Source organism: Dipodomys merriami, unplaced genomic scaffold (genome assembly GCF_024711535.1).
Source record: "Dipodomys merriami isolate MVZ:Mamm:240054 unplaced genomic scaffold, mDipMer1.0.p SCAF_156, whole genome shotgun sequence".
NCBI classification, from domain to species: Eukaryota; Metazoa; Chordata; class Mammalia; order Rodentia; family Heteromyidae; genus Dipodomys; species Dipodomys merriami.
Genome location: NW_027202893.1, coordinates 383,652 through 400,760, shown reverse-complemented (window position 1 = coordinate 400,760; position 17,109 = coordinate 383,652). Strand labels below are relative to the sequence as shown.

The following is a 17,109-nucleotide window of genomic DNA, read 5'->3' as shown; positions in this document are numbered from 1 at the left end:
GTCTCTTCCATATCTCCATGCATTTTATAGCTTAGCTGTAAATGTTTCACTGCAAGCACATCCTTGGAAGCCTGAGAGCCAGAGCTCTTCTTCCTTGTTTTTATGAAATCTGTATGGTTATAAAGTTGGCTCACTAAAGACCACTAATCAGAGGTCTGAGTCAGTGAGGGGGACAGAATCCATTGCCAGCATCAAGGCAGTATCTGGGGGTGGAGCCCATAAACTCTTCTGTAGTAGGCAAGTCAGACACAAGATTCAGCCTTCTCTTTTCTTTGAGTTGGAAATAAGGCCTTCTGTGCTTCTTGGCATATGAATACTTGCAGGGAGGATTGTCTGTGGAAAAAGTGAGGGGGGACTTTAATCAAGAGCCCTCCTAGTATGCTAATAAAAAATTGCAATAAAAGTAAATTAAAAAAACAATTTTAGAGAACCCTTCCAAACCTATTTACAGCCTTGCTTGGGGAAGAAACAATAGAATGTAGAAGTGAATCTCACAAGTTTAAAGCAGCTCTGATGTAGGAGACCAAGGAGGAAAGTATGTCATGCAGGTGATGATCAGAGGAATTGAAAAAAGCATTGGTTTCTAAGTGGCCTGGAATGAGCTTGGCCTGAGCCAATGAACCTCCTCAGAGAAAGTTGGGAAAGAAGAGGGAGGGAGAGAGGGGAGAGGGAAAAAGGGAGAGGAGAGGGAGGGATGACACCAGGTTTGTGCTGTAAGTTTTGTCATACTCCTAAGATAGCCATACCTTCACTGACCCCCAACTTACTACCCATCCCAATTTCCCCGGGTGACTGGAGCCAAGAGTAAAGCTGTTAGCTTAAATATGGGACATCAATTAAACATGGATTTCAGATAGCAAGTACTTTTCCAATAGGAGCTTGTTCTAAATATTGCATGGAACTTGTGGTAATAATAACAACAACAATAATAATAATATGCTTTATTTGAAAGTCAAGTAGAACTGCGTATGAATCTTTGTTTGCTAAATCTGGCCATCCTAACCTGGAGGGCCAAGATTACCCCCTTTGTTTCCAATGGAGATAGTCTTTCCATTTTCTAGACACCAATAATAGGCCAAGGTACATGTCTACCGAAAGGGGCTACTTTCCTAGTTTGCCTGGTGTTCTTCCTGCTCTAAAATCAGATAGAGGGCAGTTTAAAGATGCCATTATCATGATGATTTTTAACCATTTAAAATGATCACTTTAAAAATCTTTTCAAATTTGTTTGGACTTTGTTTCAAGCGGTCAGGTTCTGATCATCTTTATTTGGGGGATTTGGAAAATTGTTTCTATGGGGTCCAGAATATGATATGGATAAGATGTAAAGCAAATCTATCTTCCAGAGGCAGTGGTGTGAGGTTTTAAACAGAGAGCGTTGGATGAGTAAGCTGCTGAGAAATGAGTCCCTTCACTTACCATGCTCTTTTACTGCTACCAGTTGGCTCCGGCCAAGGAAAGATGCTGAAAACCTAGGCTGTTAAGGCCACTAAGTGTTTTCGTCCTTCACATTTATTGTTGTTACTTGGAGGCTTTGTTTTTGTTTTGGGGGGCGGGGGAAGGGGAGTGTTTTCTTGTCATTTATTGTTTTGGGGTTTTTTTTTGGCAATATTAGACCAGGGGACTGAACTCAGGGCCTTAGGTTTGGAAGGCTAGAACAACACCATTGATCCACATCTCTAGTCCTGGTTTGATTTACTGGTTATTTTTAGAATAGGGTATCATTTCCCACTCGGGCATGTATCTGAGCCATGATCCTCTAGTTTTAGGCTTCTCTTTATCACTGGCTCTCCTCTATGGAGACACTTTTCTGCTTGGGCCTGGTCTGGTACTGAGATCCTCTCAATCCCTGTTTCCCATGTGGCTTTGAGGTATCAGGCATATGACACTCTACCCTGCTATTTGTTGAGAAGGAGTCAGATTTCCTGCCTGGGCTGGCCTTAAACCTCAGTCCTCTTGCTCTTAGCCTCCAAGGATATGAGCCACTTTCCAGTTTCCTCTGTTTTTTTTCTATCTTTTTAAATTTATTGTTATTATAAAGAAAATGTACAGAGGGGTTACCACTTTGTAAGTCAGGTAATAAGTACATTTCTTTTTGGACAATGTCACGCCTTCCTTCACTCTCTCCCAATTTTTGCCTCCCATCTCCACCCACATATTGTATAGTTCATTTTCAACAGAGTGTCTCCTGAGTGCCTCAGTTTTATAAAAATAATATTTACAGTTTTACTTTCAATATGTTATCTGATAGAATTAGTTTTTGAACCATTTCAAGGAAACACTATCTAAATGTACAAAAGCCATGATTCCAAATGGAGAGGCCCAGAGTAAATTAAAGAATTACTTTTCTCAAGACTAGACAGAAACTGGGCTAAAGTAAGCCTGAGTGGTGCTATATGCTCATAGTCACAGATCCTTGGCAGGCTGAAGCAGGACGATCAGTTGAACACTGGAGTTAGAGACTGGCCTGGACAACAGAATGAGACTCTGCATCTTTAGAAAACAAAGGATGCAACGAGTTAAAAGAAGAAGCAAAGATTCTTGAGAACGTTTTCCAATTGTGTCTGTTGTTGTTACTTTAATCTTATATCTTCTTTTTAAATATCAGGTCCTTGTTGATGTAATCTTATTGTAAGATATCCAGCATAGATGAACCGTCCTGAGGAAATGTATCCCTTTAATGTGTCGTCTACACTTTCTCCTCCTTGACTCAAATTATTTTCTGAATTTGTGATTTCTTCAAGAAAACGCAGTGGACATTTTGCACTGTGCTGTAGAATCATCTGCTGATAGGGGCTTTTCCATGTTATGAGTGTTCTGAGTCCACAAGCAAGGGACTGTGTGGACAGCGGCTCAGTGGAAATCTTTCTCAATGGGCTTCTTATCCCTTTCCTATCTTACTATCAACTGTCAGTGGACCTGTCACTCTTAGGGTACATGTCACTGCAGACCTCCCCCCACCAACCCTTAACTCTTTTTCTAGTCTTCTGTGACAAAGAAGCTTGGATTCCCCAAGCTGATAATGGAAGAGATGCGAGTATTGATTAGAAGTGTTGACTGACATCAGACTGGCTGGCTATTTATGTGTCAGGATCTTACCAAAGTGTCATTTGATCCTCATAATGTGCCTTGTCTGCTGTCTGTCCCATCATGTTGATGAGCCAACTGGGATTCTGAAAGCTTAGTAACCTACCCGCGCACTCATACCTAAGGGGGCTGGAACTTGAGTGTGGATATTGTCACTTCAAAGGTGTGGATCTTAATCACCCAGGTGCATCACCTAATGAGTTGTTCTGATTACATTCCAGTGGGAGGGAAACAGTTTGGTATTTTCATAGTCATTTTTAAAGAGTCAAAAAAGTTTCAAAGGCTTGTTGTGTAGGAAGGAATGTGTCTGTCCAGTCTAGCTGTCCTCCTTGAAGAACCCCTGTTGTAGGAGATTGGAAGGTCAGAGCATGGCCCTGCTGGCCATGGGGTGGCCACTAGCTCATTGGCCAGTGCTCATTGGTTCACAGTTCTAGGGAACCTCACTTCGGCTAATGAATCGGGCAGATATTGTGGCCTCCTTGTACAGACAGAGACACTCTCACCTTAAAGGATGACATGACCTGTCCACACCCTCTAGCTCAGTGCAAGGATCTTCCTGCTGCATGGTACCTCCTCTCCTTGGTGGAATAGAAAACCAATGTTTGAGTGACGGCTGTCACACCCACTTATGAACAATCCCATCATCTAGATCTGGCTTCATGAGGAGCTGGCCATTTGAAAAGACAGACTGACAAGTGCCAACAAAGGTGGCAAGAGTTCCAAGGACTAATATGTAGATGTGGGCTGTGCATTTCAAGGAGCTATTGCAAGTGAGCACATCCTGAAGCATGCCTCATCGACTAAAGCCTTTGACATCAAAATTTCGGGCCTTGGAAGATGCTCCATAGATCCTTGTGTTTTGGCTTGTTTTTCTCTGGGCCCAAGTGTTTTTCCTGACCTTGGCATAGCTAAATTCTTTTCTTCCTTATGCTGTCATGGCCTTTGAGGCTCTCATCTTTGTCAGTGTCTTTTTTATGCACACACATACACACACACACACACACACACACACACACACACACACACACACACACACACACACACACACACACACACACACACACACACACACACACACACAGAATCCAGAACACCAGGAACTTTTGATAATGAGTGCAAGGAATCTTTCATTTCTAAATGCCAAGAAATCCATTTCCTTTGCCAGCAGTGTTTATTGAACAACTGCTAGGCCCAGAGAAACACTGGAGTAGACCCCAGGAAATTGCAAAGAAAAACAAAGAACATAATTTGCTACTTTACAGAGGTTAGAGTCTATTTTTTTTTTGTCGGTCGTGGGGCTTGAACTCTGGGCCTGGGCACTGTTCCTCAACTCTTCAGCTCAAGGCAAGCACTCTACTGCTTGAGCCACAGCTCCACTTCCGGTTTTCTAATGGTTTATTGGAGATAAGAGTCTCACAGACTTTTCTGATCGGGCAGGCTTTGAACCATGATTCTCAGATCTCAGCCTCCTGAGTAGCTAGGATTACAGACGTGAGCCACTGGTGCCCAGCTCAGAGGTTAGAGTCTAATGGGGAGAAGAAGAAGACAAATCACTCTGCCTAGAGAATAGCATCATTACAAATAGCAGACACATACACATACCACAACTGTGAAAAAAGTTGCAGAGGAGAGATGTCTTTTTGGAAGACATGGAAGGGCAGTTTCAGTAGGTAATATTGCAATTGTAAAGTGAAATTTTTACCCAGGGATTTCTGGCATTTTTGTTTATTGTCCCCAAAGACCAAACAGTCATATATTTTCTGTCTCTTTTTGAACAGTAGGAAGAGAGCATCTGAACCTCAATCATATAAAAGGATTGTGCGTTCTGAAGCTCTGCAGCGCTCATGAGCCTAGGCATTGCACCTTAGTGTATGGAGGGCGCTGGCCTCAAGGTTTAGAGTCAGGAATGTGGAAAGACACTGAGAGGCGTAAGACAGCCAGTGACCTCACCACGAAGTGGGTAGCTGCAGAGGAGGAAGCCTGAATATATGAGGTAGTTGAGGAAACAGAGGTATGAGCTGCCCAGAATCCCCAAGGCATGGTGTGGCTGGGGCTGCAACACATGCTGGCTATGGTATCTGCAAAACAGGTCTCTTTCTCTATAGGAGGAAGAACCATCCAAGAGCCTCTTGGTCTATGGAACGTGCTCTTTCCATTCAGGCTTTCCAATGGCCTGAAAGTAATGCAGGGCCCTAAGTATCTAGTTAGAGAAGTTCATGATGGCAGCTTGCTCTAAGAGTAAGTTAAGAAAAGCAGTGATCACCTGACTGTACACCTCTGAGTCACATGACCAGGGTCAGAACAGATGCTTGAAGCACATGTGGAATGTGTAATCCTTGGGTGTAGTTCCGTCCACTTCAAGATTTTCCTCTGTTTCCATGTTAAATTAGTGAACTTTCATCTCCAGCCTGAAGTCTTTCTTTCAGTAGATTTTAAAAGGCAGTAGATTAGTAGGGGAGAGGCAATCACATGGAAAAAGGACCAGGCAGTGAGATTAGTCTTTGAAAAGAGAGATACTAAGATCTGAGCTTTGTGCTAGTTTAAGTAAATGCCTTTGAGAGTCATGTATCCAGTCAGTAAATATTTGTTATTCCTAGATGCTGAGGAATTTACAAGATCCAAAACACATAGTTATACAAGTTATACAGGTTTCTGCCATTCTGGGGCTTTGACCTGCAGATGGAGCTAAGTTCATAATATTGTATTTATCAGTTGTCCAAGGACCATGGTAGTAGAGATTGTTACTCTGAGGCCACCGAGAAGGAGCTAGAAAATGGCATGTTCGTGGTTGTGAAAGTATTAGGAGAGGCAAGTAGGTGAGCCACTTGTAGCTGGTTGGGATTTGGTATATTTGTCTGTCTACAGCACTCCCTGAACAGAATTAGTAGCTTCCTCTGTGATCAGTTGGGCAATGACTTTTCCATCCTCAGGGACTTTCTCATCCTTATGACTAGCATTTCTTCCAGAAATAAGTAAAAGTGACCCCATTAAAAGCCAGAGCCGGGCACTTGTGGCTCATGACTGTAACCCTAGTTACTCAGGAGGCTGAGATCTAAGGATTGTGGTCCAAAGTCAGCCTGGCAGAAAAATCCATGAAATGCTTATCCCCAATTAAACAACCCCAAATCCAGAAGTGGAGCTGAAGCTCAAGTGGTGGAGTGCTAGCGTTAGCACAAAAGCTCAAAGACAGCACACAGGGCTTGAGTTCAAGCCCTAGGGCCGGTTTACACACACACACACACACACACACACACACACACACACACACACAGCTCCAAACAGCTAAAAAACACATGCAATTTTTGTTTCTAAATCCAACTACTCCCCCAGCTCAGAATGCCCAAAGTGATGGCCCTGTTCCCCTTTATCCCCTAGTTCACATGGTTGGAGACAGAGGTTTGATCAGACAGTATTGGATTCAATTACAGAGAAGGTGGCGGTGTGATTTTCTAGGAACCCACTGGTGCCCAAAGGTCCTTTTTAGATCTCATCCTTTCATAAGTAGAAAAAACTAAGAAACTGAAGAACCCTGTTTGGCCAAATATGAAATAACTTGAAAGGTTCCAATTTGAGATCAAAACTCAAAAGCCAGCTTAGATGTGGAGGGCTCCCAGTCTCCCAGCTGCATTTTGCAATGTACTTTGTTCCCAAGTCAAAACACAGTCAGGTACAAGAGACGCCTGGCCTAAGAGGCACCTGCCACGATTTCTCCCTCTGGAAATCCTGCTGTCACTCGGAAGTGCCCTGGGACTTCAAAGCCAACCTAGTGGAGAGAACAGGAGAGACACAGCTCAAATCTGGACCTCATCAAATGGGAAACACTGCCTACCTCAGGAGATCAGAGAGAAAGAGAAAGGCTTCGGGAGGCAGTCCATAGAGGACAGCCTTGAAGGTATGTCCATACAGTCCACCAGGAGCATATTGCTCCCATTTCCAAATGGAAAATTAAACACTATAAAGAGGCTAGGGTTGTTCCCAAGGAGTTGGTCCATGGGGTTGGAGGTATAGCTCAGTCAGCACTAGCCAGTGAACAAAAGTGTAAAGTATCAAGTTCAAGTCCTAGACTTACTTGACCCTAAAATGAAAACAAAGGAAAAGAAATAAATTATGGTCCATGATAAGGAGGTTCATTCTCACGCTATCACTTCCCCAACACAGAGGAGAGCCACTCTCCCAGTACCTCGTGTCCTTGCCTTGTTATTTCTCATCAGGCAAGCAAGAAAGACTCAGTCTTCCCCTTCTTGCTTGGTCTTGGACTTCAAGAAGAACAAGGGAAATGTCAAGAATCACATTAGAGATTTCATGGTATGGATTATTTCTTATATTTGTTGATTTCTGCAATTGACCCTATGCATGCTACATAAGAGCTCCAGCGCTTGTTGCTGTTTGAGAGATAGTCTTGCTATCTAGCCCAGGTTGGCCTCAAACTCACAGTCCTTCTCAGCGCTGGAATGACAAGGCATGGGTCACCATGCTCAGTTTCATGATGATGACTTTGAATTACTGATCACAGAATACAGGACACAGAAGACCATAGACATCCCCAGTACCTTCCTCCCCTCCCCTCTCCCCTGGGTTAGCACTTCCTTTGTAGACATGAATTTATTGGCAACACTGGAGGTGAGCTGGCTTGGCCGCAGCCTAGTGACCATCTCACACGGGGAGAGCCCATGCCCCTCCATCTTCTCTGTCTCCTTCCCTCGCCTGCGTTCTTGAACAGGGAGAAACAATATTCTGAACTTCTCTTGAATAACTCATGACAAACCGTGCCTTCTCCTTCTCTGCTTTTGTAAGCCTGCTGGGTGGCATGTTTTCACGCCTAAAACTGCCTTGTAACATTTTGGATGCCTCTCCCATGCCAGGTGCTTTGGAAGTGCCTTTATTATGTGACCTTCCCTCCTAACCAGTCTTGAGAAGAAAGTTTGTGCCAATGGCAGATGAGGAGACTGGGCTTCAGAAAAACTCTCCTAGGTCACCTCTTCATCAACAGCCCAGCCCATGTGCTTCCTGAGCCCATACCTACTGCTAATGCCACTCTTGTAATGCACCCAGGACACCAGGCTCTGGGAGGTAGAAGAGCTATACTATGGGATTCCTCTTAAGTTGCAGTGCCTACAATGCTTGGCATGTGGGAGGATTCTTTCCTCTCTCCCTCTGCCCCTTCCTCCTCTTTTCCAGGTAAGTCTCCAGTGCCGACCGGTGTGCACTGAGCACTGTGGGGCCTCTGCTTATTAGAATTCAGGTCTGGCTCTCCTGGGCTGTAAATGATAATGACAGTGACCAACTGGTCACCCAATACCCTCCTCCCCTCTCGCTCTCTCCGAGTAGACCAACTGTCTGGGGCATGATCTCCATTAGCCTCTCCTGGCCCTTCAGGTTCCCTGAGGAGTCACTCATAAGGCTGCCACCAGCAGCTGGATCCACTATGAAATTGAATCAGCAGAAAATGAACAAAAGGGCAGTAAATGATGCTTTTCTCTCCTCTTTTCCCTGGTAGCGGTGGGACCTCTATTCACAAGAAGGTGGAAGGAAGCCCTCTGATTTATCTGCTTACCCCAGGCTATTCCCTTCCCTCTGCTTTACCAACTTGAGAGGTTTTTAAGAGCTCAGGTAATACCTGGTCAGATGGTTTTGATCAGGCTCAAATGCCCAGGAAGTGCCTTGGGAAGCAATGAGGGAAGTTGGGGTCATTTTGTTCTAGGTTATCCCCACCCCTGTGGGGTTTGTTTTACATATTTACCTAGTGTGTTCCCATTCAAGATTTATTGGAGGGAAGAATTTACCAGTGTAGTCTGAAAACCATGCCCTTATCTCTGCCTTCTTGAGAACTTGAGACCAAAAAGAGTGAATGATTTTCTGGGGTCACAAAGAAATTCCATCTCCTCAGACACCCAGCTTTCAAGTATGTAAGTAGATAGCTAGTTTCTAACCTTAATTAAGGGCTCGGCTTACATTAGTTAAAGTCTTATGGGAATTTTAGGTCACATTCTCAAAAACGTAAGGATCGTCGTTTGCTTTGAAAACACACTTATGTTTGTTTCCTCTCGTGGGTGACATTAGTTTGTAAAGCCCTGTCTCAAACAAGGAGAGGTCAGCTTGTGAGTGGAAATGCATTCTGTGGTCTGGGCACGTGTTAGCGGGTACCACCCCTGTTTTGCCCTTCTGATGTCCATAATTGAAAGGCCTGTGGCTGGCACTGTTCTTGTGGAAGCTACCTTCTTCTCTGCGACTCTGGTGGGGTAATTTATTAGCAGCAAATGCAAACTCACAAGCATACCTGCTCATTTATTGTTCAACAAGCGATAGTAAATTATCTGAAGATTGTTTCCATGTACGGTGCTTGCATGACAGCAGAGTGATGACAAGACATAACTGCTTGCTTACCTCAGCATGCTTCTCAGGATCGCCACGTACAGTTCTTTCCTTTTCTACAATGAGTAATTGCACAATGGCATCTTCCCTTTTTTTTTTTTTTTTTTTTTTTTTTTATCATCACAGATCACTCTTTACCCCAGGGAGATTGTGCCACAGCTTCAAGAATCTTCATTCTTCTCTGTTTTATTTTTTCCTATATTGAATCAGAAAACACGGATCTTTTTATCCTAAGAAAACCAACAGACCTTGTTCTTGTTTTTCAAGTAGACTCAAGTTCTCAGGCATTGCTGCTCTTCCTTCCTGGACTCTTTTTCTCCCTCCTACTCTTGGTATCTGTGCTTTGCCAGCTCTCATCCCATGGCAGATCTGGCCTCACCACATCTCACTTTATTTTGCCTCATTGGAAATGTGACCATCCATTCTCTATCTCTCCTGGGCTTTTGAAATAGACGTCTTTTTCTTCAAATATCATTTAAGAAATTTTGAGTGGGGTCAGAGGAACAGGACAGGGCAGCAAAGCAGACAGCCTCAGTGTTCTAAACAGTGTCCCCCAGCAAATCAAGAAAGAGAACCTTAGAAAAGCACTCCAACCACCTCTCCTCCTACAAACTCAGAGGAGATCCCACCAGGCATGACCTACACACACCGCTCTCCCTCTGGGAAGGCCACCTGTCCTGTTCTACAGTTTGGATGAGTTGTGAGGCAGGGATGGGCCACAGGGTCATTCCTTCCTTGAGTTGATGGCTCTCTTGTATTTCCCTGCAATTTCTTTGTGTTTTCATAAGCTCCACAGACATGCATGCTGAGGTCTTTATTTTGTGGTGTTTAACTGGCAAAGAGCTAAACAACAGCAAAGTCATGACCAATGATCCGAGAACCTCAACTTGGGGCCTGAGGGTGACTTCATTATGCTCAGAAAATAGATAGCCACTACCAATGGGAAATTCTCTGTGTTTGTCCCTAAACTCGAGGATATCTTCTCCATCCCTGCTGCAGGCAGGATTTATTTCCTCCTTTCCCTTCTAGAAAGCGAGATGACTTGTATTTCATAGTAATAAAATCTCTTGCAATCAGGTGCAACAGAGAAGGCCATAAATCCCCTCAGACACTCCGGGGCTGTGTCACGCTGAGAGGCACTTGGCAGTACAGTATTCGGCAGAGTGGTTTGGGTTGTTTTTGCCTCTCGTTTCCTTTTTCCTTCTCTTCCACGTCTCCCATTCCACGCCCCCCCCCCCGCTTTCCTTTATAAAACACTTCCAGAATTGCCTGCCTCTTTTCCCAAAGTAACCACACAACGGGGTAGGAAGCAAGCAAAAACAAAACAAAAAAAAGCCACGCCTGTCCTTGTTCATCTCTACCATGCAATTTCTTTTTCTTGGTAGATCCTACACCCTCAATGCCAGTGCCCGCAATCATTTTCTCCTTTTGTCCAAAAGACTTTAGAGTTTAGTTTTGTACAATATCCTGCCTGACTGTAACTGTGCCCAGCTACCTCTGAAGTAAAAAGTGTTTTAAGAAGACAATGCTTTACTCACAGCTCAGCTTTCTCCCAGGAATTGCCTGCTGAGGCAAAGCCTGGGACTTTGCACATATTCTACCCAGTGTGTCCTCAATCAGGAGAGAATCCAGTGCATTTTCTAACCCCATCTCTTTCAGTGACAGGAAGGGATTTAATAAGCGATCTGGACTACTATGAAGTTGGAAACCTGGTTAGATTTTTTTTGAGACAGCCAATTATATTGAAACTCAGATTTAAAACTAGTCCTCATCTCAAGCTATCACAAGGGAATAATTTGCATACATCAGTCTATCTTCATACCATAAGTATCTTATTCAGAGATTTTTTTTTTGTACTGGGGAAAAAAGTAAATGAATAGGAAGCTGAGAAGTCAAGAATTTTCTAGACAGCCAGGGCTAAAATAATAGCCAAGCAGAACCTTACCCAGGCGTACTGTTGGACATGTTTAGCCTTTTGCATTAATTGTGGGTGGCTTTCTGCACCCCCAATTGGTTTCTGTTGACACCTCCCAGAAAGAATTACAGTTATCTTTCCAGGAAGTTCTGGCAATCTCAGGCCTTGGATTCAGCCTCTTTATATTACTTTTACCCCACCTTGCCCACTGCTACAAGTTTCAGGAGTAAACTGTTCTAATAGTTATTTTTCAGTTCCATCTGAGGAATCTTCAGAGTCTAGTTACTCCAGACACATTCTGACAGGACCTAGGAAACCCTCATGCTACCTTGCAGACCTGGCCTAAGGGCTGGGCCTCCGTCTCCTGGGCTAAGGATGGATTCATGCAATACTTGTTTGCCAGAACTGCAGTAGCAAAATTCCACAAACCAGGTGGCTTAGAACAACAGAAACTTATTCTCTGATGGCTCTGGAGGGAAGAAGTCCATTGTCGATAGGACCCTACTTCCTCTGAGACTTGAGTAGCATCCTTCCTTGCCTCTCCTCACTTCTGATATGGCCATAGTCCGTGATGGCCCTTGGTGTGCAGCTGCTCCCCTCTCATCCCCTTGTTCTCCAAGTACCTGGTTTCCTGTGTACATCTTTTCTCTGTGTATCTCTCTACTCTTCTAGTGAGGTCACTTGGCATCAAGGCCCTACCCTTCCATAGTGTGACTTCATCTTAACTTGATTCCATCTGCAATCTACCCAATTTCCAAACCTGGTCACATTCCCAAGGGTTGGGATTTCAGCCTAAGAGCTTAGGGCACAGAAAGACACATACAATTCAGTCTCCCTGCCTTGATAAGAAGCAAACTTCCCCTGTCTCCACCCTCTCTTTTGTTTCCAGATCAACGGGGCTATTTTTTTTAACTTTAAGTGGCTATATAAAGGAGTTGCCATTCAGTGAGGCATTATGAGGACAGCGCATCTTAATCAGGGTCACATCTTTCATCAACCTCCCTCATCCCTCCATACCTCACCTCTTCCCTCAAGTTTCTTAATTTTGTACCTGTGGTCTTTAACTCTTCCCAAACCTGAGTTGGCTAGCATCCTTTGGATTGCTCATTGCTTTTGCATATCAGCCGAGCCCATAGTGTTAGGGCTTTTCTAGCTCACCTTTACTCTCTCTCTGTATCATGACTTTTCCAAACTAACCCCACTGTGCACAATGCATGCTTAGCAGATAAAAGAAATCATTGGGAGGCCCTGCACTCTCTTTTTTCTATATACCCTTAAAACCCCACGAGATGGCAAGAGAGTACTGTGAAGAATTCAGAGTCAACCTCATATAAGGGCCAGTCAGTTCTGCTTGCTGTTCAATCACCAGATGACCTTTGGACAAATAGCTTCATCTTTCTGAGCTTCAAAAGGGTTCCATAGCAGTACCTGCCCTGTAGAAACATCGTTAGATTAAGTGAAATAGGCATGAGGTGTGATGGCTGTAACTAGTACTTGCATTTTATCTCATTGGCTCGTAATATTGATAGAAATTGTAACTGTCTCCTTTTATTGAGCAGCTAATTTTATTCTAGGCACTCTGTGCTTGCTGATTTACAGATAGTATTTCTAATTCTTGTAAAAGATCTGCAATGTTGGCATGCCTATTGCTGCTTTACAGGCGATGGAAACTAAAGCTCAGCTAGAAAGTAAAGGAGAAATGAATGGAAGTAGAAATAAAATTTAAAAAGAGAGTAAAATATCCAAGGCCGTGTAACTCTAAGTGGCTGACCAGTGTGTCTAAACCTCATGAGGTATCTAGTTAAAACACTGCCTTGTTAGTTCCTGGCTGTTTTTCCTTCCTTCACATTATAGCTCTTACCGTTGCGTTTCCTGTCATCCTCTGTCTTTTCCTTTTCTTCTTCTTCTTTGCATTGTCCATGCTTTCTTAGGCAGTGCTTCTCACTTGTTCATATGTCTGAAAAGTGTAACACTTTCTCCTTACAGAATAGCTTCTTTTTTTTACAGGATTCTGAGAAACTGATCAGATTAATTCTAACATGTTGATCTTAGAACTTTTATTGCCTAATGTGTAGCTATTTGTAATGTATGTGCATTTGTAATCTATGTGTACTTTAAAACCGTACTCAGAACTACACATACACAACCCACACATATAGCTAACATAGAACATGGCCGGTGAGTTTCCAATATTATTATCTGACTACTTAAATATTTATCTCCTTATCTGTTAGAACTTGCTATTAAATAAGAAGGAAGAGGTACCAACATTTTAAGGAAAAAAGATAGCACAAAAACTTAAGGTACAGTAAATTCTATACCTTAATTTATCTGTGTGCCATTGTGATCTAGGGTCTAGAGGGAGAATTTGAAAATAACCAGAATTAGATATACTGGCAACATTGAACTCCAGCATTGCCTCTATGGTAGGAATACAGAAAGAAAGAGAAAGGAGTACCACCAAATGCCCCCCTTCATTTGTGGGCTTTGTGGCTAACCTTGTGGGACACATAACTCTTTTTAATCTTGTGTCCCTAAAAACATGAAGATGTCAGGCACTAGTGGTTCACGCCTGTAATCTCAGCTACTCAGAAGGCTGAGATCTGAAGATTGCAGTTTGAAGTCAGCCTAAGCAGGAAAGTCTGTGAGACTTGTAGAAGTGTGGCTCAAGTGGTATAGTGCCAGCCTTGAATTCAAGCCCCAGTATTATCATCATTGAAAGGAAGGAAGGAAGGAAAAAAGAAAGAAAGAAAGAGAAAGAAAGAGAGGGAGGGAGGGAGGGAGGGAGGGGAGGAAGAGGGGAAAGAGAGGAAGGAAGGGAGGGAGGGGGAGGGAAGGAGGGAGGGAGGAGAGAGATAAAGAGATGGGGGAGGGAGGAAGGGAAGAAAAGAAAGAAAATAAAGATGCCCTGAGGAATTGCAGATTATGCTTCAAAAGGGGTCACAGCCTTCAGGTTACTGTGACTCCACTGATGCCTTGTGATTTGTTTCTCCTCTCAGTGGTGGGGGCTGTCCTCCATTTAGCCGGTACTCTGGCCTTTGCAGGGAAGCACAGCCCCATCGAAACCCAGAAAGATGCCTCAGCTTTGGATTTCAGCACCACTCTTCCACTGCTGCACAAACTGTCAGAGTCCATCACGGCTTTACACCTGTTCCCTCACCTGTGAGCTCCTTTGTGAGTTCCAGGCGGCAGCAACACCACGCATGCTGCCGATTGCTTATGTGAAGCCTTGCCTTTGTTTTTGTGTGGGAGGTTCACAGCCATCATCAGATGCACTCTGTTTCTTTGGAGACAGCCTAATGTGGTGACTCTGAGACAGAGAGCAGCTCACGAGCCCCTCCCCCCACCTAGGGTCACTGGCTAATTTTGATCATAAATGTGATCTATCAGCACATCTCGGAGGTAAATGCCATGTTCCATCCAGCCTGGAAACAAGCAAAGTTCCCACCTCATGATCATTTGCTTCCTTGGGCAGACACATTTATTGGCCTTTCGTGTTGTTGCAACAAAAGTGGAAAATGTAATGTGCTGTATAATGTTTATTGATTCGCCCCCGCCCCCAGGCAAAGTTTCCCATGTAACCTCGGAAATAGCTGTGACTTTTGCATGGAGAGTCCCATGCTGCTACCTGGAATTATTATCCAAACTTAGATGGAATGGGAGACAGCTAGTGCAGAAGCAGCTTTGACCATTAGAAGGCAGCGGAACTGCTGAAGGCAGAGCTTGAGTGATTCTGTACAGGTCTCATTAAGAGCCATGCAAACAGTTTGCTGGACTGTCTTGAGATAATTCCCCTCCAGTACACAGAATTTCTGTGCCTTCAATTCTCCCACTGCTTGACCAGTCCTTATGTCCAGCTGAGGTCAAGAGTCTGGCATTAAGTGCCAGCTTTCTTACCCATTGCCCCTTAACTCAGCTACCCTGTTTCCTCATGGCCTCACAGTGCGTGTGAATCACCTGGGAGTCCGGCCAACAAGAAGTTTCTCATTCAATAGGTTTTGGGTGTGGCTAGAGTCTCTGTGCATTTGGCTTCACGTGTATTGGACCAGAGCTCTGCTGTTTGAGCTATGCTCCTAGTTCTTTTGCTTTGCTTTTGCTTTTGAGACAAGATCTCCCTGTTAGCTTTTCCTAAGTGACCTCAAACTTGCCTCCATCTCTTGAGTTTCTAGAATTACAGACATGTGCCACTATATCCAGACTGAACCTTGCATTGCTGAGCTCCTAGCTGATTCCACAGTTCAGATGGCAAGGACTTGGTGGAAAGGGAAGACCCACTAGCTCCAGAGTGTAATATGCCCCGATCCCTAGCAGGTAGAAAATGGAGAAAAACTTGATGGTTTTATTCCAGCTCTCTATCATAACTGCATTAGGCAGTGCTCCTCAACTCTAATTACCATGTAGAAGCACTGAGAAAGTTGTAAAGGCCTAGTCAAGCCCAGAACCCAACACTGGCTAAATGGACAAAACTCCCCAGGTGTTTCTAGTGTACAAATAGAGCTAAAGAACCACGGACTCAAGTCATTAAGACACTCTTCAAATGCAGCATCAAATGGCAACAAGCATGAGTGCTGACCATTGTTCAAGCAGCTAATCCTGGTTCACAGAATAAATGCTTATCTGTTACTCATTTCTTAGGCTAGCTGTTTATGGTAGACTGTTACTGTGAAGGTTCCCAAAAATAGATCATGGCCCAAACTTAATAGAACTTCAGTCTCTTTTCTGTGCCTCTCAGTGGTCGCTGTTGAAGCAGAGAATCTGTGGTCAGAGGTTACGTGAGCTGTTCCTTAACTTGAAATCTGTTAGTCAGCAGTCACCAGGCAGTCAGCAAAAATGCTCCCCTCTCCCCAAACACCCCAGCAACTTCACCTTGTGTCCATGCTAGGGCTATAGGCCCCTGCCTCTGAAAATAAGCCAAGCAAATTTAGTACCGAGTATGAACCTCCGTTAGCAAGCTGCTTGCCAAGGTTCCTTCACTCTTACAATCCTCACAAAAACTCTAGTGAGTAGATTTCTCTTGTTTGATAGAGGAGGAAACTGAGTGGGAAGATGAAGGTGGAGGGAATACTTCCTGACTCATTCTGTGAGGCCGCATTACCCTAACATCACAAAGAAATTACAAGAAAACTATAGATCAGCATCTCGTGAAGCCTTCCACAAGTATTAGCTGATCAAATCTAACATTACAATTATACACTGCTAATGAAACAGGATTTACACTAGTTGTATGATGAATTATCAGGACACAAACACTGTAGGTCAAGAAGCATCTGGGTAAACAATGCAGTCATTGGCTAGGTACAGAGGTGTCCTGAGGAAGCTGGTGTTTGTCCTGGACTTAATCTGAAAAGGACAAGAGGCAGAAGGCGTGAGTACAGGACTTCCATGGGAATAAAAGGAGCTGTGCATGAACTTTCCAGGAAAGGGAAACGGGGGTGGGGGGTACGGAGAACTTATTTAGGGAATCTGAAGTCTCATAGCAAGCTTTCGCTCACTGTCCAACCCTAGCAGGCCATTTTTAGCCAATACAGGGCCTAGACAAAACCTATTTAAAAAAAAAAAAAAACTGTTCTGCAACCCTTTGTGTAGGTAGGAATTTTCCGGCTATTCTAAGTACCGTAGCCCTCTGTCAACCAACAAGGAACAGAGCATTGTCAGCTGGTGGACTGTAATTTTTTTCTCCTCTTCTGGTTGAACCTCAACAGAGCTTTGCTTTGATTCTGCTTTGTAGCCATTAA

General features: G+C 43.9%; 1 protein-coding gene across 2 annotated transcripts in view; it reads left to right on the top strand.

Annotated features, from left to right (window-relative positions):
- LOC138827444 (sushi domain-containing protein 4-like) overlaps positions 1 to 17,109 on the top strand; it is a 111,364-nt gene that overhangs the window by 84,823 nt on the left and 9,432 nt on the right. The gene's annotated exons all lie outside the window — the stretch shown is intronic.